This window comes from Leopardus geoffroyi, chromosome D3 (assembly GCF_018350155.1).
Source record: "Leopardus geoffroyi isolate Oge1 chromosome D3, O.geoffroyi_Oge1_pat1.0, whole genome shotgun sequence".
Classification (NCBI taxonomy): domain Eukaryota; kingdom Metazoa; phylum Chordata; class Mammalia; order Carnivora; family Felidae; genus Leopardus; species Leopardus geoffroyi.
In genome coordinates, this window is record NC_059339.1 from 14,173,650 (window position 1) to 14,198,298 (window position 24,649).

At 51.3% G+C, this 24,649-nt stretch overlaps 1 protein-coding gene and 1 long non-coding RNA gene across 5 annotated transcripts in view; one reads left to right on the forward strand and one right to left on the reverse strand.

The window, feature by feature from the left end:
- NOS1 (nitric oxide synthase 1) overlaps nt 1-24,649 on the reverse strand; it is a 184,413-nt gene that overhangs the window by 105,671 nt on the left and 54,093 nt on the right. Inside the window, exon 1 of one of the 4 annotated variants that reach the window (XM_045456926.1) lies at nt 9,509-9,615. The exons of 2 other annotated variants lie outside the window; for them this stretch is intronic. The gene's annotated coding sequence lies outside the window, so the exon portion shown is untranslated. Of the gene's footprint in view, nt 1-9,108; nt 9,159-9,508; nt 9,616-24,649 lie in introns of those variants that run through there. One more of the 4 variants, XM_045456925.1, reaches the window with a different exon arrangement.
- On the forward strand, nt 12,445-24,485 carry LOC123587308. Its single transcript, XR_006707224.1, has 3 exons — nt 12,445-12,533; nt 14,591-14,762; nt 24,249-24,485. It is a non-coding gene; the product is annotated as an uncharacterized LOC123587308 (long non-coding RNA).

Sequence of the window (24,649 nt, forward strand, 5' to 3'; positions counted from 1 at the left end):
GACGCCACCACTAGAATGCCTTGCTTCGAAGGCATCTAAGAACTCCTGCTTCACAACAGGAGTACCCGGCAGGTACGTCATACCTGGCCATCGCCTCCAGCTACGTGCTCAGAGCATCATGGAGTAGACATCCGACTGGTTGCTTGTTGACTGAACACCAAGCCTATTTCAGCAGCCTCTCCAATAAGCCTTACCTCCTCAGAAGACCGCATGCTTTATTTACCCAAGATGCTACCCTACAATTTGCTGCTTAAGTCATGATGCCTTGAAATGCATTGGACTTTATAATGCCCACTCCCCATTTCCTCAAAGTACCTTGGGATGTATTTTGGTGCTTGCAATGAAAGTAAATGCCGGATCTATGTTGAGAATTTCATGGGGATCCTACAGAAAACTGGAGACACTCCAGCTCATCCCAGATGAGGGAAGCATGTTTCTGCCCGAAGATGCCGAGTTGAGGTTGGCTTTCTTCCTGATAATCAACAAGGTCTTCCTCTTTTCCCTGTCTGTGCAGGGATGGTTGTTCTCTATCCTTTGGCCCCGGATCTATTCTCCATCCTTCTCCTAACTTATCTGGGCCCCGGGAGGAGGCTGACCTCTATGGATATCAACAGGATCCTTGTCCTCTGGCTTCTGATTGGGTTTGGCCAATGGGAGAAAAGGGAGATGGGGAGGAGGGAGAGGGGGATCCATGCCATCTCAGTGCTGTGGTCTGGAGAGGTCTATATTTCTCTCTGAGCACAGCTTCTTCTGAGAGCTCCCCACACCCCATTCTATGGCCCGAAGGTTTCGGTAACATGCTCCCTCCCCCTGCTCCATTGGGCCTGGGGTGGTCATCACTGGCCCAGTTGCTGGTCCTTGAATGCTTCACTCTCCCTTGCTGGCATCTTAAATTGCATTCTTAAATAATACTTTCGTTACATTATCTTGGAATCAAAGTATCACAGCTACAAGTGTCTTCTGTTTCCTGGTTGGACCCTGGCTGAGAAACCTTGACCAGGGTCTAGGGATGAGGAGTACCAGAAGCAACCCCAATGTTCAAGGGTGTAGCATGTCTACACTGGATTACCTTAATGGTGATCCTCGTCCTTACGAATAAATGCACGGAACACCCAATAGGCACTGAGCATTTAACGGTCCCAATAACCCAGTGAGGTGGAATCATCCCCATGCTTACAGAAGAGGAAAACGAGGTTTAGAGAGAGATTCAATAACCTGCCCAAGGTTACAGGATGAGTAAGTGGCAGTGGCTGGATTCGAATCTGGCTTGGATGGGCTCCAGAATCCTGCCTCCTGCCATCACCTCATATCCAGAGGGGTCTCATACATCTAAAAGCCAATGTCAGGGCAAGTCAGACCCCTGTGCCTGGGAGAAGAGCCTGCTGTCTCCAAGAAGGATGTCAAATCCTCAATTTTGGATCACCTTTTGGAGCTGAAACGCACTCAAACCACACCCGGGCTATCAAGCCTCGCAGTGGAAAAGGCAACTTGGGAAGATATTCCAGAGATGAACCTCCACCTTGTTTCTGAATTCCTCAAGAGGCCCAGAACCTGTTTTGCTGCTGACAGAGAGAAGTGTCTGCTCACTGCTCAATGCCCCTGATGTAATGAGCGCCTCAGAAGAGGGCTCGATTGGGATGCTAAACAGCCGTAAATGACATTGTCACCAGCCTTCATAAAGCACGGTGACTCATAGCCCTAATTAAAATGCTGGGGGGAAAATGTAAAGAAAGGCTGCCATGAAAAACAGTGACATTCTGCTAAACTGCAGGATTATTTCTTCCAGGAAAAGCGGTGCTTGTGAGCGTGTGTATATGTGTGTGCATGTGTGCGTACGCGTGTGTGGGGAGGGGGGGCAGAGACGAGAAGCCGAATGTTATTCTTGCAAGAAACTTGGGAAAATTCAACACAGAGGAAAGCCTAAAGCTATTCTTGCCACCCCACTTCTCATTATGAAATATTTAAACACAGAGAATTGAAAAGAATAGTACAATAGCAATGATGAACCTCTAACCAGATTGGACGACTCTTACCATTTGCTATATTTGCCCTGCTTGTACCTGTCTGTCCATCTGTCCATCTACCCACCTACCCATCCATCTATCAGCTCTCGCTGACTTCATCTATCTACCTACCCTATTATCTTCGGTCTGCAACTATCTTTCCCGACCCATCTGAAAATAAGTTGCAAATGTCATGAAGCTTCAGCCCCTAACTCTTAAGCACACATATCTTAAAGACAGTGTCTCACAAGGTGCACAGTGCTGTTATAACACCTAAGAAAATTACCTGTACTTGCAAAAGGTCCCCAAATATTCAGTTAAGGTCACATTTTAAACAATGGCAACTGGAGTATTAAATCTAATCCCTACCGCTCAGGGGACAGAAGCCAATCGCAACATGGAAACAGGCTGTCAAGTGGTTCCTGAGCAGGCAGACTGTTGGCTTCATGGGGGCTGGTTCTCGTCATCAGAGTCTCAAGATCAAGTGCACAAAGCACAATGCTTGACTTAGACACCCGTTTGGAACCAGACAAAAAAAAAAAAAAAACAAAGTCCAAGTCTAATTATACCATACTGTTTTTTAAAAAGAGCCCCTCCTCAAGACAGAATCTCCACATGATTTCATCCCGTGTAATCACCCATCTTGAACACAAAATGTGCCTTTCAATGACTTCTTGTTATTTCTGAAATGCAAATCCACCCCCCCCCCCACAAAAGCCCAAGAAGCCATCATTAGGCAGGAGAGTCGGAAAGAAATGCGTAATTTCGGAAGGCAAGCCTTGAAGGAGGTACCCCCAAGAAATCCTGTGCATTGAAGACAGCAGTTAAGGAAATATTTACCTACACGTAGGAGTTTTGCATGCTTGTTAAAAAAAATAATCGAAACCAATAAAAATATCAACCCCAAACATCCATCCTGTCTCATTATTTTATGCCCTGCCTGGCGAGAAATAAAAGGATTTTATTTCAGCGACTACAGTGATACTCGGAAAGAAATGACAGATGAAGGTTTTTCCAGCTAAGACTTATCTTAATGAACTAGCACATAGATGTTATTGACTATTTTCATTACCTGCATTCTGGTTACATGAACGTAATTGTTTTCATTTTCCTTATTGGATATTGAACAGTCACAGCTAAAAGACTGCCTCAAAATCCAAAGGAAAAAAAAAAAAAAAAAAAGAAACATGCCCAAAATATGTCAGTTATTATCAGGTGGTATTTTGATTTATCCCCCTAGGTTACATGTTTAGGCTTACAATTCCTGGGATGAAATACAGCACAATGAAATCCACGCGGCTGTTTTAATGACCCAAGGCGATGGACTGCCCACATCATGTGCCCCACTGCATTCTAGTTATGGGCAAGTTGGTCGCTTTCTTGGACACCCAAGCCCCATGAGGGTAGGGAGAACGTCTTCTGTTTCTTTACGCCCCAGCCTCTCCCGCGGGGCTCTGTCACAGAGCTGGAAGCTTGGGGCTCGTTTGCTAGATGAAGAAACGGCTGCCCAGACTCTTGTTCATGACAAGAAATCCTTTAACTCAGAGGCACTGACTGGTCATCCACAGCATCTGAAGTTGCCATGTGCCCTTCTCCATTTCAACTTGGAAACAGGTTCCAGAAAGGCCCACCATCTAAATCCTCATGGTAATGATGTAGCTGTCAAGTTTTGAATAAGGAGGGCATTCCAGAGTATTATTTAACACCGGTGGGCCAAGTTTCCCAGCAGAAGCCGAGACACTTTTTGGGATACCCCTGATAATCTGTGGAATTTCTTTTAGGTGCCTTTAGTCAAGATGCCTAAAGCAGCCTGAGTGGCCAAAAAACAAACAAACAAACAAACAAGAAAGACCTGTGTTTTCTGGGAACCCCAACTGACAAGAGGTGATCTTATGATGGTCAGGGGCAGAACATCACAAATCAGAGGTGAGGAAAGAGAAAACATTGCCCGGGCTGGAAATGAGAACTTCACCCCTGCCAAGGGCCCCTGTGTTTCCAGTGCTAACAGACCAGGCTTCCTTCAGGAACTGTCAGCAGAAATCACGAATGCCACTGACAGACGAGAATTGGGCAAATGTTGGTCTCCGGTGAGCCCCAGAACGTTAAAGTGGAAAAGGTCTTTGAGGGGTTGTAAATGGAAAATGTCTTCAAGGGCCACGCAAGTGACATAAACGATATTTAATGGTGGGGTTTCTGACCTAAAGGTGCAAAGAAAACTAAACCAGTCCAGACCAAAATGCAAAGCCCGTAGCAGGCAGCCAGAACATTCCTGCAGGTTTCCGAAAGGCATTGCCCTTGAATGCTAAACATCATTTCACAGATGAGAAAATCGGCGCTGAGCGAGAACAGGCACGGTCCACATCAGAGGGCTAACTAAAGGGGTCTCTCTTGTTTCCATTTCTTTGCTTTGTTCTGATCACTAACACGGGCCTGAAGCTGTTTCCCGTTCCAGAGTTTCACATATACTATCTCACTGAATCTTCCTAACAGCTCCATGCGGTAGCCATAACCCCCATTTTATGGATGACATACCTGAGGTTCAGAGAGGTTAACTCACTCACCCCGAGTCACAGAATCCACAAGTGCTAGGGCCTGGTGTCAGGTGCCTTCCCAGATGACATCCCTTCTCGATGTTCCGTGTGGTCTCTGCCTTTCAACCTGGCTGCTCTTGACCCAGTTTGGCACCGGAGACCCTGTCACTGACAGGATGCTACGAATCAGTAAGGCCGATGCTGCCTCCTCTGAGCAGTCCTACGTGGATACCCCCAGTCATCCATCCGGGACGCCTGCTGCAACATTTCACTGCAGCCTCTCCCGCAGAACCGTCACACGTGCCACAAGGCTTGTTTGGAGCCCACTGCCCGACCAGACCACAGGCTTCGTCGGAGAGGAGCTCACCCCACCTTAATCTGAGCATCTGCCCTTGGGGTCCGGCACCGAGCCTGCCGTTTAGCACTCATCATTACACATTTGACAAATGTGCTGACGTCTGCCGCAGAGCCACAGATAACTGCTACTCATCTTTGGCCGATCGTCACGAAACACGGCTATGCCAAGACCCATGCCTGCTGCACCCTGTTAGCTACACTTTTATGGGGGACTTAGGGACCTTTTCTGTTGATCGATCATTTTTATTTAACAGATTCAAGTAGACTCAATCTTCCAGCATTGCTGGGTGCTGTTCATAGGAACAGGCCTGTGAGTGATATAAACCTGCAGGACTTGGAAAGGTTGGGTCGGGGGCTGACGCAGCTGTCGAAGAGCTCAAACCAATGGTTTTGGTGAAATCAATGGTAGTTAGACAGGGTTTATCAGCATCTGTGATTACTCGGCTCCTAAAATTTTACCCAATAGATCACTTTTAAGTGAAATCCTCTCTGCAAGGACAGATGGGTCCACCAATGGAGCTAATGCCCAACATGACACAGGGTCATAGGGCTGATGCGCCATGAGGCCAGACTGGAAGGAATCCTGATCAGTCTCTCCTGAACAATCTGACAACAACTGGGAGAGAGAGAGAGAGAGCTACAGAGAGAGAGGGAGAGAGAGAGAGAGAGACGTAATCAAATTCCTTTAAGTTCGGAAACTATGGGGCTTCTCTATCCTGGAGTAAACATGATGCTATCAGATTGAGCACTGGCAAAGAGTCAAGACACAGAGGTTTGTCAATACAGTGCTGTGTGACCTTTGGCAAGTCACATACCTTTTCTGAGTTTCGTTTCCCCCTCTGGAAGATGTGGTGGTGGATAAGAGCTGAGGGGATTAGAATCTGCTGCAGAAGTCATGTTAAAAACACAGAAACTTCAGGTCTCCCTCAGAAACGCTGACTCGTTAGACCTGGGCGTCAGAATCTGGCATCTGTGCTTTTGGGTTCTGATGGCGACAGTCTACTGGGCTGCCGTTCAGAAGCTGCTGGATTAGTGAGGTCTAAATGCTATCATGTATGAGGAAGATAAAAACGGTCATATCTACAGTCATTGTAGCCACTGTGTTGTTAAACACACAACCCACAATGACCTGTAATGGGAAGTGTGCCCCTTTGTTCAAACGGGCCAGGTGAAAATTGGTCCTAAAATGCCAAATTCAACTTCGGCGCATTCCAGTTTCTAATTAGGAAAAGCCCCGGTTCTAATGGGCACAGACTGTTGCCAATGGCTCTCAACCACGTTCCAAAGCTTACCAAGGCACGCACAGACCCACAGAACCAGAATGACGGGCAATATACTGAGTCTTGTCATAAGACACCCCAAAACATACAGCCAAGAAGGCACCACGGCCGGATCTGTGCATTCTCACAATACCCTGGTGAACTGACCCCCCCAAGTCTTCCTATGTCCTAGGAAACTGGCACCCCACCAGTAGGAAAGTTTGGGGACAGTTGTCCAGTTGGTACCTTGGACAGCGTCTTGGGCCTCAGAGGTAGAGGCTCTCAGGAAGAAAAGCACCCCGCTTCACCACTCCTAGACTCTCACCCTTTCCTGCAAGGTCCTTCTCTGTGGATGACAGCCTCCTAGACGGCTTGCGTTGGCCATCTGGGGAAAATAAAGAAGGGACAGGAAAAGCATAGGGCAGACCGGTCTGGAAACCACAGCCACACTACTGGCCCCAAAGAGTGTGACAGAAGACTTCCTCTGGAATCACCAATCTTGGCATAAACCTATTGTTTCCAGAACACCTTTCACATACATTATGAAGAAAATCTACAACACAACCCTGTGGGAGTTACGTTCTCATTTTGCAGATAATGAAACTGAATCTCAGAGAGGTTAAGTGGCTTGGTCTCAAGCAAAGATCTTCACCAGATCTCTCTACTGTGCTGATAGCTCTTTCTCTGCATGGTCAGGGACTTTGGGGAAATTACAATTTCTGGAGACACAGTCGTGCCCCTGGCCACTGGGGTAGTCTCTTGCTGAGCAGATGTATCAGGAAATGAGGCTGTGGGTGCAAGGGCACCCACATGGACTTGTTAGACCACTTAGGTGTCCAGATGTGGGTGCCCCCTCCCGCAAATGAAAGAGCTAAAACCTGAGACTAAATTCTCCAGCTGTGGCACTTACCACCTAGGCGACTGTGGGCAGGTGGCTGGGTTTAATCTGCCTCAGCTTTTGCATCTGCAAAATGGGATTCAGATCACTGCACTGGTAACCTGGGGGAGTTCGGGGGAGTATTCTGGGGTATTCCAGGGATACCTTATTATGTGACCTCCCCTTGGCGATGGCACAAAGCCGTGCACTCTTTCAGGGGTTCTGGAAATTGGATTCTTCGCAAGGACTGGGGTGGTGGTAGTGAAAGTGATGGTGTAGAATGTCTCCCTTAGGATTCTTGCCCAGGCTTCTCAGATCTGTCTGCTGAGCTGCCTGGGGGCAGAGAAGAATTGACACCACCCCTGCCAGCTGGGGCACAAAGGCCCCTTGCCGGCTTCAAGTTCAAAATAACAGTGGGGAAAATCAGGGCTTCCCTGAGTCTGAACCGGCAGCATTTGCCCCAACCCCAATTAGAGAAAGGGGTAGAAGAGAGGGAGAGGGTTTTTCTCCTTCCTCAGGGGGGGCTGGCTTGAGGGGTTACTTCCTTTTTCCTCTCTGTCAAGGTCGTGGGCCCCCGGAGGCCAGACCGTGTGCCCTGGGCAGGCTCACCAGCACCACATCTATGCTCACCCTTGGGGGTGCTCCGTCACTGGCCACTTGTAGATTCTTCTGGGGTCTGTGTGCATGGTTTGAACTAAACTATGGAATTAGAATGGGGTCTCATCTGCTAGGAAGAACCCTATGCATCTTCTCCTGGACTACTCGGGTTCCACTAGAGGTAAGTGCCTCCGACCCCAGCCTGGGGGCCTTGAGGGGCGGATCTGTAGGTCCTACTGGCAGGAAACACCTGACCCTGAGTCTCCCGAATCTGGCCCAGGGGCGTTATAATAATAAACTATCAGAAACACTGAGCACTTTATTCACATTCATAATTTTTTAACGTCCTCACCACAGCCCCACGAGAAAGGAATTGCTTTTCCCATTTTACAGACAAGAGAACTGAGGCCATACACCCGGTAAAAGGTAAATCTGGGATTGGAGCCCAGGGGTGTCCCTCGGAAGCTCCCTGTCCTCGCTCTACGCCTTGTCAGCGCGCACCTCTTCCCTCCGGGTGCCCACCGCAGGCAGCACGGTCTCCAGCCCGCAGAGAGCCCGGGGCGCTCCGGCCGCAGTGCCGCCCCCCACCCCGGGATGGAGGCGAGGGTCTCAGGGTTTCTAGGGCGCAATCCAGGGAGCCCTGTCGGGACCCTCGGACCCAAGGGACCTTCGGGTGGTCCTGGAAGCTGGATCTCACGGGGACCCTGCCCTGACCCTTGATCACCGGGAAGCAAAGCCGTTGCTCGCAGTGCACTGCCCGGTCCCAAATCCCAACCGTGGAGCGCGCCCCTCGTCCGTCCGGGGGACACGCGCGCCGGGAGCCCCAGAGCCTCTTTTCCAGCGAGAGGCACAACTTTCCTAGGTTCTGGGAGCCGGCGCTCTTACACCCCAATCTCGCCCGGGCTGGAGAAGTAAGAGGTGCAGGCGGCCCCGCCATGACCGCGGGCACGCGACGAGGATCCTCGCAAAGTTGGAAGCCAGGCAGGAGGGACGTTTCCCGAGAGCGGAGCCCTCCCAGCCTCCGGGCCCCCGCCGGAGGAGGCCAGCGATGCGGAGTCCGCCATTACCGCGGGCGCGCAGGTGCCATACCTCCGGAGGGCCGGGCGCGCAGCAAAGCTTAAAGTTGAGGCCGGGCAGGTGCAGCGATCCGCGGGGAGCGGCGTCCCCCAGCCGCGGGCTGCCCGCCGGGGACAGCGAGCGGTGCCAAGGGGTCCGCCATTACCGCGGGCGCGCAGCTCGCAGCCGAGCGCGCGGCTCGAGAGGGACGCGGGTCCCTGCAAAGTTGGAGCGCGGCGGGCGCGTCGACCCCAGGCCCGGCGCCCCCGGCCTGGGGCCGCCCGCTGGGAGGAGAAAACAGGGTCGCCCGAACCAAGTTGGGACGCGCGGCAAACCCCGCGCCTCCCGTGCACTCCCGGGGCTGGCGCCGGGGCGGGGAGCCCTAGGGCACCGGGAGGGGACGCGGGACGGCTGGGCCGAGAACTCACCTGCCGCCGAACCGGGCAGCGCCGAGGCTGCCTCTTCGCGCTGCGCGCCCGCCCGCCCGCCCGGCCGCGGGTCCGCTTGCCTGCCCTTCTCCTCCTCCTCTTCCTCCTCCTCCTTCTCCACCTCCTCCTCCCGGGCGCCCGCGGCCGCCGCGCTCGCGGTTCCGAATCCTCCCGGTCCGCCGCCCCGCGCGGCTGGAGGGCGCCAGTGGCACCCACTCACCTCCCGATGGGAGCCGCGCGCGTCCCTCCCCCTTCCCCTCCGCTTTGTGCCTCTCTGATCCCTCCCCGCCCCCTCTCGCCGAGCCCCCACCCCTCCCGAGTCCCCTCCCCTCCCTCCGCCCCAGCGAACCCAAGTTCGGGACGGAGGCTGCGGGCTTCCCCGCGTGCGCCCCTGGCTCACCCCGGCCGCCCGGCTGCCGCTCGCCGCCTGGCCGCCCCTCGGAGGAGCCGCCGCGCTAAGTGGCTCCTCGCCCAGCGGCTGGAAACGCGGCATAAATATGTAGGGACTGAGCCGTGAGCTCAGCGAGGGTCGTGAGGGGGAATTTATTTCTTAATGTCCCTCCTTTATCCTATCATCGCTGAAACGAATTAGCGGTGACGTCCAACCCGGCTGGTTTATGGGTGTGGGGCGGGAGACGTCGCAACCCTCATTAAAAGAGCCGCTCTGGGCTCCAAAGCATACATCTTTTATATAACCTAATTTCCATTTTTTTTCCCCTATCAGGAAACACACACACATACACACACACACCACGACGATTTCTGGGAGCCTGGAGGGGGCTGAATGCAGTGGCCACAGGGCAGCTCTCGGGGGCAGACAAGGCCCCATGGGAGGCGGGGATGGTTCTTTCGGTCTCTGCATCAGTGTTGGATAGGATTCCTTAACGGGACAGTGGGCCCCGCGGTTCCCCCACGCGGGGCGTGGCCGGAAGCCCCCAGGAGCCCGCAGGAGGTCGCAGCTTGGGTTCCGGCCCTGGCTCTTGGGTGGGCAGACTGGGACAGAAGCAGCCAGTTCTGGAAACGTTGCCTTGTTCTGGTCTTCTCCGGAGCAGCACTTAGGCCTGGCAGCTGGGGAGGGGCCTGGCTCACCTGTGGCCCAGTGGGCCTGCAGGTGGGGAGAGGGCCGGGGCTGGGCTGTGGGAGGAGAAGATCGAGATCCAAGCTTTCCTCCCTTTCTTAGGGGCTCTAACATATGGGTAACCATATAAACCCGTCTCAAAAGCTGTCTTTTCCTGGGCAGATTGCAAAGGATTTTGCATTTCACTGTTACTGCTGCTCACACACTCTTGGGGAAACAGCAAATCAAGGAAAGAGAGGAGACTTCACACACACACACACACACACACACACACACACACACACACACACACACCACCTGGCTCCAGGTGGCTTGATCTGACTTCCCCCACCAGCCTTGCTGAGAGAAACAAGCCTCTTCAGGTTCTGAGTTCTGCAGAGATGAGGCAAAGAAGAAACCCCCCCTCCACCCCTTGTCACTAAGAAATGCTTTTCAGAGCCTCTTGCATATGACGCTCCGGAGAGGGGGGTGTGACTTGGGGGCCAGAAGGAGAGGTATGGGGGGGATGAGGAGGGGAGGAAGGAATAAGGAGTAAGCTGGCGGGCACACGGAGCTGTTTGCTTGGTCCTGGAAAGAAGACGCCAGAAATTCCCTCTGGGCCCCAGGGCTCTGCTGCCACTTCCTGACTGTGCCACATGGGCCAAGTTCCAGAGCCTCGGTTTCCCCAGTGGTGAAATGGGCCTGAGGTCATCGGGAACATGTGTACGATGAGCTGATGCTGGTGAAGCTCTTGGCAAAAATGCCTGGCATATAGTAAATGCTCAGTAAACAGTAGCCAGAAAAGATAGTAACAATGCCGAGACTAATAGTGACATAAACGTTGGATGGGGCACCCCGGGGACGTGGGGCCGCAGCTGAGTCCTTCCAGCTTCCCTGGCCTGAACCATTTCAAAGTTGAGCACAGGCTCTCAGTGGTGTCAGACTCAGAATGCTGCTCCCCTCAATTACCATGGCAACTGGGGAAAATCAGGAAGCCAGGGGAAGGGAAGCCACTTTTCCGCTGGGCTGGCCGTTCACCTGCTCAAAGCAGCTACCTCGCCTGCGTGCGGGGTTGGGCCCAAAATAGGCCTAAGGCGGGGCACCTCCTCTCCTGGAGAACCAGTTGCCCCGATCTGGGGAGAGGGGTGGCTGGTGGGGAATGGGCAGCCACGAGATGGTGGGGTCAGGGCCCAGGCTGAGCTATGTCTGCAAAAGGCAGAGGTGGCCTGGGTTTGGGGACAGGGAGACAGAAACCCTGCTCCTTCAGGTCTGTCCTCACCGCCAGGTGTCCTGGTGCAATTGACAGCAAAGTCCCCCGAATGTGGCTCTCCAGACAGAGGTGTGGGGAGACGGGGCTTTCGAGCCCAGGGTAGGAGCTTGTCGTCCTGAGGGGTCCTGCGTGCGGGTATGAGAGCAAAAGAGAGAGAAAGAGAAGGAGAGAGAGATGAGAGAGAGGGCGGGGGGCGGAGTTTAGGCAGGGACTCCCCTTCCTTTACTGTGTTTATTGCCATCAGCTTAGGGGACTCGGACAATATAGTCCTCACAGTAGAAAGAATAATGGCTGTCAGCGTGAACCAAGCATTTTATAGGTAGATCTCATGGACTCATCATAAAAATTAAGAGATGATTCCTTTTCTTAGTCCCATCGTACATTTGGGGAGGGGGGCGGAGAAGCAGAGGTTCCGAGAGGCACAGAGGCTTGCTCCAGGTCACCCAGTTCATTGGTGGAAAAGCAACTGTGAGAACTCAGGTCCTGCTGATCCCAAAGTGGGGCCCTCCCTGCCTGCCCCCCCTGCCCCCGCCACCTCGTGGAGAAAGAGTGACTAAGTCAGAGACCTTCTTTCAGGATGGCGGGGGAGTGTCTGACATCGGGGGGCTCCCCTCGCTTGTGCCGGGCATGGACCCCGGAGGGCTTCAACAACTGGCGCTGGGACCAGAGACTCACAGCCATGTGGCCGTCCGGGACTATGTGGAGTGGCGGTCCCCGAAAGCTGCTCATGCGTGGTGCCCCCTGATGTCTCTTCCTCTCCGAGGCTGCTTGGGCATTCACTCTAAGCTGATTCCAACAGGACCCCCGTGGTGTTTAAAACGGGGCGGTGGGGGGGGGATGTCGGTAAAGCCACCCTTCTCCCCAACTGCTGTAGGAGTCAAGCAGCTATGACACATCCAGGGGTCAGCTCAGAGCAAGCTCTCCATAAATGGTCACCATGAGAACAATTATTCTTGGAGCTTCTCTGGGGCCCACACCCTCAATCCCCGTGTGGATGGTGGGTGTGTAAAAGGCCTCTGCCGGCCGAAAGGAGGCTGCCGCCTGTCCCCCCTCTCTGCCACCCTGGGCCCGAACCAGTCCCCACCCAGCAGCTTAGAGGTGAGCCCAGGGGAGCATAGTGCTCCAGCGGGACCAAGGGGAGGAGGGGGAAGGAGGAGGTTGGCTGATGTGGCTGCCACTGAGGGGGTAATACATTATCCAGGGCTAATGAAAACATAATTATCTTCTTTTGGCTGCAGAGAGGGGCTAATTTAATAGGCTGCGATCGAAAGGCATCTGTTGAATTCACCCAGCAGCGAAAACACTTGAAGGGCTTGGGTGGGGGTGGGGAGAGCGGCAGAGCGCAGCTGGTCAGCGGCAGGCCGGGCAGCAGCTGCATGTGGGTGGCAGCTCCCCCAGGGGAGGGGAGGGGGGTGGGAAGCAGCACGGGGAGGGGTGCAGCAGCTGGGGAGGTGTCCTATGCACAGGCCGACTGGGACTGCTTTCTCGCTGTGTGATCTTGGGCCAGTCCTCTGCTTCTCTGAGCCTCAGCCTCCTCATCTGTAAAGTGGGGTCAATCCTGCCTCCCTCCCATTGACTGGGAAGACTAGATGAGGAATATGAGAGGGGTTCTGGCACATTCTAAGTAAGTGTTTAACAAAAACTTCCCCCTTCTGCTGCTTTGCTGAGCCACTTCTAGTTAGCCTTCGGGATTCAGCATAAACACCCCCTCTTCCGGGGAGGCTCCTGCTCTGGGCTCCCCTAATGCCCTGCGCTTGCCTTTTCTTGAGGAAACCCATTGTAGGATATTTGCTGGGTTCCTGCTGGGCTGCTAAGAGCCCCACAAGGGTAGCAAGGGTCTGTCTCATCTGTCACTCAAAGTCAGTGCTTCTCAAAGCATGTTCCCTGGGCCAGAGGCCTCAGCATCCCTTTAGAACTTAGTTACCAGTTCCTGGGCCCTGCCCCACACCTGCTGAAGCAGACACCGAGGTGGGGGCCCAGCGAGCTGTGTTTCATGCAGGTTCTCCAGGAGGGGCTGGTCCACGCTCAAGTTGGAAAGCTTCTGCTCCAAACAGAAACCAAATTAATGTTTGTTGAATCAATGAATGAAGAGCTTCCTGGGGTCCAGCCATGAAATGGCAATAGCTCCCTAATTAGCCACCAACTGTATACCAAAGTCTGTGCCCCTCCCAGCCACTCCCTGTTCTCCACCACCCCTCCATTCGCCAGCAATGCCCCTTGGTTGGCCTCTCTGTCCTGAGGTGGAGACCCACAGGGAGTATTGAAAGACCCGGGGGGGGGGTGCCTCCTCTGTGTCCTCCCTCTGCTCCCACTGCACACAGATGCCCCTTCCCTTAAGTTGTCCTCCCCCCCGCCCACCCACGCAGGTCCTCTAATTCTGGAAAAGAATTAGACCCTGTCCCTGGGTGCCTGGCTTGGGAAGTCACTTAGATATGCTTATGAAGGATCATGCCTGTGGGTCAGTCTTGCACAGAGTGGGAGGGGCAGCCCGCGGAAGGGCCCTAGAGATGGCTGTCCCCAGCCGTGGCATTTTACACAGGGGGAGGCCAAAGTCCAGGGAGGTTTGGTGATTGATCCAAGAGCAACAGCCTGTTAGTGGCCTATAAGATCCTTGTCCTGGCTCCCAGCTCGAGATGCTGGTTCTGGTGCCCCTAAGAGGGGTGGGTCACCATAGTGGCACCAGGGCATCTGTGGGAGGGCAGGCCAGCAGGGCCAGGGAGCAGGGAAAGAGGTTGTTTGAGTGCCTAGAACTCCTGCGAGGGGTGGGGATGCCACGGTCCCCACGACTGCTACTGACTGGTCAAACACCCCTGGTAGACATTCATTCATAGGACTCCTGCAGAGAAGAAAGAGGGAGGAGCCCTTTAAGGCTTAAAGAGGCTGCCTGGGCCTAGGAAACACTAGATTTGAAGCTGGAACACCTGGCTTCCAGGCCTCGTTCTGTCACTAATGGGCTGTGGGCGCTTGGACAAACCCCTTGGAATCTCTCAGTCTCAGAAGAGTGATCTAAACCAGAAGATGGTTCCTGGAAGTATACACAAAATCAAGCCCAAGTGCGCTTTTCTGGGGTAGAGGGTTTTCAGTATTGAGTAGCTTTTTTAAAAGAGTCTAAAACCTTGGAAAGACCAGGAGAAACTGAACCAATGGTCTTTCAGGTGCTTTAATGGGCAAAATGGAGGCAACTTCTTGCCCGGGAAACCCCGCCCCGGCAAGTTTGCAGCGGCCCTTTGCTCTACGCAGCCGTTTCGGCAGAGGCAGTTCCCCGGATGACCGACAGATGGCGCTAAACCTTCACTATAGCCTTCCTGTTTTCCTGAGACTCTTCAGGTACGTTCTGCTCCTGTTCACTCAGCTTTGGGGACCTCCGGGCCTGGGTCCCCTTTACGCTGAGCTGACCTGAGTGGCATGAGACTGTTGGGTCATCCTGGGGGTTGTCTGTATCTTCTGGCTGCCACTCAGTCTTGCAGTGTCTGTCCATAGAGGAGACACCAAAAAGGATGTGAAGGTGGGGGCATTAGAGTGTGGGCGTCTTGAGCACCCCAGTGAATGAACTGAAAACTCCAAAGGAGCCTTATTTAGTCCTTTTGTTCTCCCCTGCACCCCCAATACAGGACCCCCTCCTGTACTCCCCCGTCTCAACCCGAGGTGCCATATCTCAGGCTCCTCCAAACCCTGGAGTGTTTGATAGCCTGTCACAACGGGGGTGTGAATGGGAATCAAAGTATTTGCATTTTGAAGGCAAAGACCTGGGGAAGCCAGTGCCTCCAGGGAACAGATGAGGTGGGCTGGCCCTGAGACATCAGGGAGCGGTAGGACCTGTGGCTAACTGGAGTGCAGGGTCCACCTAAAGGCATTCACATTCCAAGTCAGCCATCAGTGTAAGAATTCTGACCAAGGGAATGGATTTCAGCACCTGGCGGTGTCGATGTTTGAGTGCAAGGCAGGTCTTAATCAGAACATAAAGCAGTGGTCCCAGGGGCATTCGGGTGACTCAGTCAATGAGGCATCCGACTCTACGTGTCGGCTCAAGTCATGATCTCATGGTTTGTGAGTTCAAGCCCCACATCGGGCTCCGTGCTGACAGCATGGGACTTGTATGGACTTCCCTCTCTCCCTCTCTCTCTGCCCCTCCCCTGCTTGCATGCTCTCTCTCTCTCTCAAAATAAAGAAACAAACTTTAAAAAAAAAAAAAAAAAAAGGAACATAAAGCAGTGGTCCTTAAACTGCCAGGGGCATGAGAATTACCTGAGAAGACCACCAGTTCCTGGACCGCGCCTCCATAGATATCGGATCTGTAGGTCTTGGAGGGGGGAGAAGAGGATTCAAGAGGCTAAATTTTTAGCAAACTCCTCAGGGGAAACTGAGGCAGGCGGTCTTCTGGTCCCAGGTTGGCTACTCCATGCCAGCGAGGCCACCCCAGTGACCTGAGCTGGATCCTCAACCTCCACTTGCAAATACTTGGAGTTCAATGACACAGCTTCTCAGCAGCAGTGACGGCTCCCTCCCCGCATCAGAGCAGCGATCTAGCAATTCTGTCCCCCCCCCCCCCCATACCAGAGACATGCATAGAAAAGATGACACACTTGGACTTATTTCTAAGAGTTAGGAAACTTCTGAGACCAATCCCTGGGGGAGGGTAATGGGGAGGTGGTAGAGACAGGAGCAGATGGAAATGCCAGCTCAGTGTTCTGGAAACTACCAACCTGGGGCCAACGGGTTTGACTTCTCATCTGACCCTGTCCTCCATTCACTGTGCGACCTTGGGCAAGGCCCCTCCCCTCTCTGGGTCTCAGTTTTCCCATCTATAAAATTAAGGGGGTAGGACTGGAGCATAGCTTCCTTCTCTGTTCTAGGACTCCCTTGGGTTCTGCAGCAGTGTCTTGTGTAGGTGGAGGAAGAAGGGTGGGGAAGGGTGCCCTGAACCCCGTTATCTCCCCCTCCATTCTGAGCTGGTCTGTTCTTTGTCTGTGAATCTGAGAGACCAGGTTTCATTCGAAAAACAAACTCGAGAACGACTGGTGTGGGAACTCTCATGGCATCTTCTAGTGTCCATTTAATCATCTGCTGTCTCCTCTTTTTTGGTGGGCTACGTACCAGGCACTGTGCCAGGGGCTGGGGCAACCAAAACCCCCAGGCAGGATTCCTGGCTCCTGAAGGACTTCGTACAATGAGGAAGTCAGACAAGTTCACAGTCCAGCCTGCTAGCCTGCCATGCTTTGCAGTCTACGCTGCCCTGAACCCCAGAAAGTGATTCTGCTGGCCTTACCCTGTCTTTTAAAGCCTTAATGAGAGAACCCACTTTCTTCCTCTCAGCCTGACAGCCTAGAGCTCCATTAGCTTCCTATATTTTGGCATTTGATTTATTTAATCTGACACTCAAGCAAACTGTCTTATACTCTAATTGTGTGGAAGAGGGGAGTGTGCAAGGATATAGTGTGATTTAAAAGCTTTGGAGTTAGTCCTGGGATTTGCCACTTCCTAGCTGTGTGACCTTAGGCAAGTTAATTATCCTTTCCGTACCTCAGCTTTCTCATCTGTCAAAATGGGGGTGATGACAGTCCCTACCTCCCAGAATTGTGCTGATTAACTGAGATAATGCATGTGAAGCCCTTTGCATGGTCTTTGGCACATAGAACATGCTCAGACAGTGAGAGCTCCTTCTCCTATTATTATTATTATTGTTATTGTTATTGTTATTGTTATTATTAATATACAGGGGGTTCTTGTCTCTGTTTCGAGATTAGAAGATCTCTGAGAAGTATGAGCCATGCCTGAATCCGTTTGTATGGACTTCAATATACCTCGCAGTTTGCTAGTACATCCCAGGCACTCAAAAACTGAATTCTCTTGCATGGAAGAATCAGGACAGTTTCTCTGCAAAAGTGGTCCTCAATCAGCAGCTCTGGGGGTGGGGTCTGGCAATCTGAGTCTCAACAAACCTGCAGTGATCCTGACACATTTTTAAGTTTGAGAATTACTTTTCTACACCAATGATTTCCAAACTTCTTTTAGCTGTGGTAATACATATATTTTAAATTTCCAAATGGAATTGTAGGCAGAAGCCAATATATAAAATAAGTGAGGGAGGAATTCCTGAGAAATCACTGGGGAGGAGACAAGATCCCTGACTACCGTATCCTCCTCCAAGGAAGCCCTGAAGTGCTTATGACTTCTAGGAATAAAGCTTAAAAAGCATCACAATTTTTAATCCTCATGCCCATCTATCCACCCACTTACCCACCCACCCATCCTCATCCATCCATCCATCCATCCATCCATCTATCCATCCATCTATCCATCCATCCATCCACCAATCCATCCACCCATCTATCTACCCATCTGTCCATCCATCCATCCATCCATCCATCCATCCATCCATCCATCCTCCAATCCATCCATCCATCCATCCATCCATCCATCCATCCATCCATCTATATTTGTTGGGAGACCACCTATCTTATTCATTTCTGCAAGTCTTGCCAGAAGAGGCACTGATTGCCTTTTTTCCAGACTCTCTTTTCAAGATGTTTGTATAACAGTTTTGAAAAATGGAAATAGTATCTCCCTTCAGAGCAAAAGTCAGGCATGCCTACTGTCCTGTATAATAAAGATACTGACTCCCAGAGTGCCTGGGTGGCTCAGTCAGTTGAGCTTCTGACTTTGGCAAAGGTCATGATCTCATGGTTCATGGGTTTGAGCCCCATGTCGGGCTCTGTGCTGACAGCTCAGAGCCTGGAACCTGCTTCCGATTCTATGTCTCCCTCTGTCTCTGACCCTCCTCCCTCAAAAATAAACATTAAAAAATTAAAAAAAAAAAGACACTGACTTCCTCAAGAGCAAAGGGCAGGTTTGCTTACTCCCATTATAAATAATTCAGTTTCTCTAAATGTGAGATTCCTCTCCTGTTGTCCAAACCACAACACCTGGTCCTCTTTGTGTTGCCCTGTGGGAACTGGGGTTTGGGCTACTGACACAAATGCTGATACCCTGGTTACTACTATTGCTAGGAGTAATAAAATCCCATGTCTCTGACCCAGGAGTCTCATGTCTCCTGCCAGCATCCATAAAACCGTGGCAGCGTTGTGTGTTGGCTACTTCATGGCATAGAAAAGAAACTTAAGATACTGCCCTGGCCTTGAAAGGCTTACGGCTGGGTTGCCAAGGAGAAGCCTAAAGAGTCATCAAGAGCTTTAGCCATGCTGTAGGGCAGGAAGTGGGAGCTTTGGAGCCGAGTGAGAAGTATGGACAGAGGGGATAGCAGGGTGTTCAGAGAAAGCTGTGTCTGGGGGTCCACAGGGAAGGGAAGGGTCTGGACGCTTTGGCCTTTCACTGGATGTGATGTCAATGCTCTTCTGGCCCTCCCACTGTCCCAGTGCTGATCAGTTTGCTCTGTATTCGTTGTCCTCTGGCTCTGCGTCTCCATCTGATCCAGTGCTCCTTGAGGGCAGGGATCCTGTTTTCTTCATGTCTTGGGCCCCAGCGCTCCACCTAGTGTTTGGCACGTAGTAGGTGTTTAATAGTATTTTGCTGACTCACAGGACTTTAGATAATATTAAGGATGACAATAACAAGAAGTATGATGGTGGTAAATACTTGGATAGACACGTAGTAGCATGTGAGCACTCATAACATGGCAGGCACTTCCTACACCTTACCTCTCGCTCACGTGGTAAGTGGAGGAGCCAGGATTTGAACCCAGGAAGACTGGCTCCAGGGTCTGTGCAATGAAACCCCTACATGTTGGTGGCTGATACTGAGGAGGAAGTGGGTAAAAGAAGCAGCTCAGGGTACAGCAAGGTGGGGTAGCAAGTGACAAATAAGTAAGCATCACTTCTTGGAGATCGCCATGGTTACCATTTCTTGAGCACTTACTATGGGCCATGCTAATCCTTCTTAATCTTCACAGCCACCTTGCAGCTGGGTATCATTGACCTTCTTTGGGGAGAAACAGAGGCACAGAGAGGTAGAATGACTTGCTCAAGGACACATAGCTAAGTAGTGGCAGCTCCGGAATTTGAACCCAGATCTATTGGACTCCAAAGCCCACCAATCTTAAGGGGGGAATTTTGGTTGAAGTGAAGCCCTGGAGGGTTATAGTGACCTCAGGGCAAGGGGGTTCATTGGCTGAAGCTTGGGACAAGGCTGGGCTGACCCACACCTGGAGCCAAAAAGAAGACAGATAAACAAGATGAATGAGACAAACAGTGACCCTTCTTGAATTTTCTAGCCCAGAGTATCCACATTGCTATTTTCTAGCCCAGAGTATCCCGCCAGCTGACATTATGAAAGAAAGAGAATGGGCATGGAACCAGACAAGATAGGGCCAAATCTAAGCTCTGCCTCTTGCTTGCTGTGTGACCTTGAGCAAGTTACTCAGCCTCTCTGAGCCCCAGTACCTACCTGTCTTTCAAAAGCTTTGAAAATCATATTAATAAATAGCTACAAGGCACCTGGCATGTAGTAGGCATCCAACCAACGTCCATTATTGATTCATTCAATAAACAATTACTGTAGCACCTTCCAGCAGTGCCCCACCTGTATCTTCTTGGCATCTACAATTCTCACACATACTGATCCAAACTCTAGCTTGAAGCACCTTTCCTCTTTTGCAGAAGAAATGTCGGGTGATTAGCATACCCTCCCCGCCTCCCGCCCGCCTTAGAGTACCTTCAACCACTGCCCGACAGGAGTTGGGACATAAGTCCCCTTGAGTAAGGTAACTCTGAGATGTGTGGTCTACACTGGTTCCTAAGCCTCCCCTGCGGGATTCAGCTCTCATTTCCCACCGTGGTAACTTGCATGATAACACATATTTTTCTGGAATCACCTCTCAAAGAAATCCCTTGCACTTCAACCCTAGTCTCAATCTCCCAACTAAAACTAAAAGAAGACATTGACTGAGCGACTATGTGCCACATTCCATCCTGTGCCTGGATTAATGATTAACCAGACAGACATGGTCCCTGCTGTCCATTTAGAATCTGTAGTTAGGCCAGGAGAGGAAACAGACAGTGAAGAATTAACTGTGGTCAGTATAGGAGTATCTTACCCATCTCTCTTCACTTGCCCTTGGGGAATGGTAAGGTCTCTCTCTTTCTCTGCCTCTCTCTGTCTCTCTCTCTCTCAGAATACACCCAAGTTCTGTCCAGAATTGTAATTGTTTTTTCTTGACCACCCCATGAATAAGCATTTTGAAGCCAGAATCCACGTCTTAATGTTCAGATTTTTTTCCCCTTGCAAAATCCCTGGCCCAGTGCTTGGCATGTGTTCATCTGATAAATATTCAGTGAGCACTCACTGTGTGTTCTAGGCTGCGGGGACATAAGAGTGAGCAAAGCAGAGTCAGTCTTGGCCCTCAAGAAGCTGACGCTCTGGTCTGGGAGACGGACCACAAAATAAGTAAAGACATAAACACCATATAAATCGGCAAAGAAGCAAGTAATATGATGTCAGACTGGGATAAATACTATGACAAAAACAGGGCAAAGGGCAGAGAGGGGACTGGGCCGGGGGTAATTGTAGGTAATGTGGCAGAAAAGATCTCTTGGAGGATGTGCATACAGTTGGTGCTCAATAAAGGGCTGATGAATACAGGAAGTAAAACCTTTAGTTATGTAACCAATGAATAATAGCACAGAAGAGGATAGCATCTTCAGTGATGAGGGAGCATAAAGCAAGCTCAGGGCCAAGGAAGCATACTTGCCAGGCACACGCCACCCTCCCCCACCAACAAGGGGGATAGGTGTGTGACATCCCTCAGGCACTCCTGGCTGCCCCAAGAACAAAGGAAAGGGGAAAACAAATGGTTAACTGGTAAGAGATCACAGTCATTCGAGACACTGAGTCTCCATCAGTTTGCAAATATCTTAGTAAATTAAAAAAAAAAAAAGGCAATCTTATCAATAGCCTAATCTCCACGAACTCTCTACTGTCTTAATGATAGTACTTTGCTGGAGGGAAAAACAACCTTAGCTTGATAATAACTAGGCCTCCTATGAGTCTTCTTTAGCATATGGAAATCCCTTTAAGAAACTTCCTCTAGGGCATCCTGGGTGGCTCAGTCGGTTGACTTCAGCTCAGGTCACTATCTCAGGCTCAGGTCATGATCTCCCAGTTTGTGAGTTCGAGCCCCGAGTCAGGCTCTGTGCTGCCGGCCCAGAGCCTGGAGCCTGCTTCAAATTCTGTGTCTCCCTCTCCCTCTGCTCCTCCCCCACTCCCTCCCCCCCTTTCAAAAATAAACAAACATTAAAAAAATTTTTTTTAAAAGAAACTTCCTCTTGACTTTACCTCCAGCAGCTCCATACTATATAACAGGACACTTTTCACAACCCCAGTGCAGCTTTTTCTGTCCACGGGTCCTGTCCTCCTGCTTTAATAAAATCACCCTTTTTGCACCAAAGACATCTCAAGTATTCGTTCTTGGCCGTTGGCTCCGAACCCCACCATCCCTCTGAAACCTCATCATTCAGTATATAAAAGAAGGCTTTTCCAAGCCCTTCAAGGACTGCTAACCCCTCTCTGAGGTGATGCCACGAGAAAGGTATCCATGATTTCGTTCAGAAATCTGTTAGATCCCCATGCACACAGTTCTTGGGCCAATGAACACCCTTGAGACAAAGGCAGCCATGATATTTGATCAATACTAGTAGGAGTCTTGCCAGAATCAATGAGGGGCCATCCAAGGTCTTGGGAAAATCCTCTGCCTCTGGAAAGCAAAGGTCTGTAGCAGATTCTGCAGTAAGTCTCCTGACTGAGAAGTGGCTGAGGCCAGTGACAGCTAACACTGACTGTCTGCTTGCTCTGCTCTGTGTACCTTCCTAGATGCATTATAAGAGCCACGCCATTTAAGGCTCATAAAGACTCTGTTAGGAGGCTACTATTATGACCTTGTTTTCCAGGGGGGAGGAAAGGGAGGCTCAGAGAAGGCTAAGGAACGGCTCAAGGTCACACAATGACAAGGCAGGGTATCGTGGGCAATAATGGGAGGTGGTGGTGGGAGCAGGAAGGAGGCCTACCCAGCCTGGGACAAAGAAACTCCTATCCCGTGGGTGTAACTTCCAAGCCGAAGTCTGGCGAAGATTGGAGTTGGCCCAGGGAAGGGAGGAGGGGAGCAGGGGAAGGGGAAGGAACTCCAGAAATATGCAAAGACCCAGAACTGATGGCACATTCTGGAACCCCTTGGAGGCTGCATTTTGTCCAATGCAGAATTAGCCCCTTGCCTAATTTTGTGTGGCTCAGGATTCAGCAGGAAGCAGGTCATGTGTCTGCAGCCAGAGTTCAATTCTGGGCTGTACCATACTTCCTGGAAATCTGTAAGCAGAGCGTGGGCACCTGCCAGATGATTCTGGGTGATCCCCTAGTCCTTCTTTGGGTGGCAAGGTTATCCTTGTGCCCATCTCCCTCTGCCCAACAGAACAGAAGATCCTGGGGGCCAGTGACTGGGTCTCCATCATCTTGGGAAATAGAGGGATATTCATGTTGGTTCATGGCATGGGCCTGGGGAGTCCACAGCTATGGGGGGTTAGAGGTGACTGTAGCATCTGACAAGCTACTAGCATATCAGTAGCTGTAGCTGCTCACATCAAGCGCTCCTCATCACCTCACCAAGGCTGCAGCTGCCCCATCCAGGCCCATTGATGGGGCTCTAAGCTGCATTTATTTAGCAGCTTGATCAACTGCCACAGGTTTATAGTTCTCAAAGGCTCCGAATGTGCCCCAACCCTCAAACTCTATCTTTCCTTCTGTATGACCGCTCTCCAGTCTGAGCCGCCATCTTCCTCATCTAGGGCATCCCATCTACGGCTTCCCTGCCCACTGTAGTCCAGTCTCCCCATGCAGATCAGAGACACCTTTCCAAAATGCAAATCTGACCATGCCACCTGCTGAGCTGGAAACACTTCAACATCTCCAGTGCCCTCTGGGTAAAGCCCATCTTTAGCATTCCTTGGTTCATTTATTCTTCCAACTTGCAAATGTTGATTGAGCACCAATGAGTGATCCTTCTGAGGTTTGATGAAACATTAGCTTCTCAACTGACTTGGTTTTATTTTCTTTTTGGTAGCAGTGAGTCTTGTGAGGACATCTCTTGTTTTTATTTTCATTCATTCATTCATTCATTCATTTGTGTGGGCCCGGCCCTTGCATCCTTTCTTCTGGCAATTGCGCCTCAATTTTCTTTGGGGAGCTCCCCTCCCCCTTCAGATACAGTCCTGGAGTGTGGGTTCCTACCCCTGAGGGTCAGCTTTTCAGCTTTTTCTTGAAATCTTAGAGTTACCTGAATCCCTCCAGTACATTCTTGGTTTTGCTAGAGTTTTGCCAGAGTCATTTGGTGCCTGAAACCAAAGAGACCCTAATGGATGGCACTACCTCTTATGTTCCAACCTGAAAGTCTCATGGGCTGCTGTTGGCTCCTTCAGGTCTATTCACCCCACTTCAGCATCTCTGTTTGGTTCCCCTGTAGGCTGATCCAATCAGCAGAGCCCCTTGCCTCCAGCTTCTGGTTGGAATCAGCCAGTGGAAAGCATGGGCAGAACAGTGGGAGTTGGGAGGACAGTGAGGGTGGGTTTATTCCATTCTGGGTCCTTCCCTGTGGGCTGGGGGAACAGTGGCTATGTCCCTCTGTTAAAGGCAGCTCTTCCCACACAGCTCACTCTGCTGGCTGCTCCCTCCTCTTGCTCTGTGAGGATCCCCATGGTCCTGGTTCCTGTATGCGCCTTGTTGGTTTCTCTTGACCATGACCACACCTTCATAAACAGACTCTTCATTAGTCTCTCTTTGATTACACACTTTGAGTGTGCATCCCTCTCTTGCCAGGGCCCTGACTGATACAGGAGGAGTGTCTGCCATGAACTGTACCTGCCTAGGGTCCAGAGGAGATCGGAAGGAGCGGTGAGTTTCCCAGGATCTTGGGAAGTGGGAAGAGAATGGAGGTCTGAGAGAAGACAAAGAGAAGTCTCACCAAGTACCTCCAAATAGGATTGCTAAGGAGAGCCCCAGCTAGAAAGAGCTCTGAGCTGTAGATTCTCCACTTCCTTGCTGTGTGCCTTTAGGAAAAACCACTGCCTGTCTCTGGGCCTTATCTTCTCATCTGTGAAATGGGAATGGTAATAGAGCCTACCACATTAGTTGTGCCAGGGAGTCAATGACACCATGTTATTCATTCATTCATCATTCACTCATTCATTCATTCAACAAATATGTACTGGGCTCTACTA